At 33.0% G+C, this 2,309-nt stretch overlaps 1 non-coding gene across 1 annotated transcript; it reads right to left on the bottom strand.

Annotated features, from left to right (window-relative positions):
- Positions 1-1,247: 1,247 nt before the first annotated feature.
- Positions 1,248-1,351, bottom strand: LOC112471823. Its single transcript, XR_003043423.1, has one exon. It is a non-coding gene; the product is annotated as a U6 spliceosomal RNA (small nuclear RNA).
- Positions 1,352-2,309: the final 958 nt, after the last annotated feature.

The raw sequence follows: 2,309 nt of genomic DNA, 5'->3' as shown, positions 1-2,309 counted from the left end.
GACCATTAGTATATTAAACAACAAACATCTCTCTCATACAAATAAAAATGGAGTTGCTTAAATAACTGACAGGGACTTAATCCAGTTTCTCATTACTTCTCTGTCCCCATCACCTCTCACTCTTCCTCTTTCCATTCCACCCTTACTCTGGCTCAGTCACATCGGGAGGGCTCCTGTATCAGAACCTTTGCATCTAATAGCACTGCTATCTGGAACTGCTGCTTTAGACATAGCTACAACTTTTCCATCTCTAAACAAATCTCTTATTCTCAATGAGGTGACCCTACTGGCTCTATTTCAAACAGCAACTCTTCTGATCTTCTTCTCCCATAGTAATGTTTATCCATTTTACTTCACATTGTTTCACACATATATACTTTTTTTTCTGTCTATAGACTATCTCTCCCAAAAATAATGTAAACTTGGGCCTGGGATTTTTAATCTATTCACTGCTGGCTCCCTGGTGCCTTTAAGGAATTCAACAGCTATTTGTTGATGGAATAAATGAATCAAGTTATTACTAAACAATAAGCTAATCTGTGTATTTACTTTTTGCTGTGCCCTATTTTTTTGTTGATCTTTCGTCTACATACAGTTGCAAAATATTGTCAGAAAGTTTTCATTCGTTGTTCTTTTTGCTTATATCTGTATAAGATATCAATCTATATGATATCAACATTTTATATATTATAATTACATTTTTTTCTGACACTAATTCTTTACATTTGGACTTCTGTTATTTTTTCTATTTATTAACAAAAATATGTGTATTCCTCCTGCAATTTATCGTCATCGGGCTAGACTTTACTGCCAGAGATATTTAACATGTTGTAATTTTAGATTTCACTGCACATATACTCTACTCGATCCTTTTTTTATGAGTGATTTTTTTTTAATTGAAAAATTTAAAATATACAACTATAGGGAACATATTATGAGAATTGTATGAAAAATTTAAAATCTACAACTATAGGGAACATATGAGAATTGTGGTATATTCACTCAGTGATACTAGGAATAACAAGACTTTTTTTTCTTTCCTGAACCATTGAGATGAAGTTGTGAAAATCACGACTCTTCAGGGTGTATTTCCTAAGAACAAGAATGTTCTCTTACATAACCACATTGCAGTGATCAAAATCAGAAATTTAACATTGCTCCAGTGCTCATATGTAGTCTTCATTTCAGTCACATTTTGCCAATTGTTCCAGTAACATCTTCTATAGCAATATTATTTTTCCTAGTTCAAAACTATTGAACGCTTCACAAGCTTGCATGTCATCCTTGTGGAGGGGCCATGCTAATTTTCTCTGTATTCCAATTTTAGTATGTGCACTGCCGAAGCGAGCGCTACTAGATTCCCTATTCAGATTTTAAAATAAACTTCCCTAGTCAGTTCCTCACGTAGACTCTTAAGGTTTCTCTGTTTATATACCAAATGTTGTTATATGTGAATATAGCAGTAAGATAAATTCTTCTCCAAAAAAGCTTGTGGAGAGTAAATCTCTATACCATGCTCTTTCTCTCTGTGTTGAACGTTGCATAAATTAAGTTTTGGACACTGAAACATTAAGGGGAGAAGAAAGATTACCTGAGATGTAAGAAATGAGCCTTAGTGGATATTAGAAAATAAGTCTTATTGGAAAGCAGTTTAACATACAAATTGACTTCTCAATTGTTTTAGTCCAATTTGCCATTCTCTTTTCTCTCTACAAATTTGTAATCAAATGTTCCATGTTAAATGTGGTCTGAGTCAATTCTTGCTTGTGTAGCTGTTGGTTATTAGCAAATGCATACAGTAAAATTTTAATCAAGCCACCACTTGTTAGAGAATAATATGCATTTTAGGTGTCCCTGTGGAGCCCCGGTTTCTATCATTTTACATGTGTACAAAGAGTAGAAGCAGTCAGCAAGAATAATAGTCACTTTTTAAGTGGAAGGTAACCTGCACAAAGGTAAGAAACTTCTATTCCGTTTAGAGAACAAAAAATATCCAAAATGAAATCGCTCTCCATCTATCTGCATGAATTGAGATAGGTTATCTTCTCATTTTTACTTATCTATGATGTCAGATTCAAGTAACTATTTAAAATTAGAAGCAATGGCCTAAGATGGAAATTTCAATGATTTCTATATTAACATGCCTCTTAATAAAAGAAATAACTGCTTACATTCTTGTGGAAATGTTGAAATAAATTTACAACTCAATGAAAAATTAGCAAGACTGATCAAAGGCCAATATCAATACTAATTACATACAATGTGCATTTCTGCAGACAAAAATTACTTCCTTCACTATAACTTTTCTA

The sequence above is a fragment of the Pteropus alecto genome, unplaced genomic scaffold (assembly GCF_000325575.1).
Source record: "Pteropus alecto unplaced genomic scaffold, ASM32557v1 scaffold5189, whole genome shotgun sequence".
In the NCBI taxonomy this organism is placed as follows: Eukaryota; Metazoa; Chordata; class Mammalia; order Chiroptera; family Pteropodidae; genus Pteropus; species Pteropus alecto.
The sequence above is the reverse complement of the archived record's forward strand: the minus strand, read 5'-3'. Positions and strand labels throughout refer to the sequence as shown.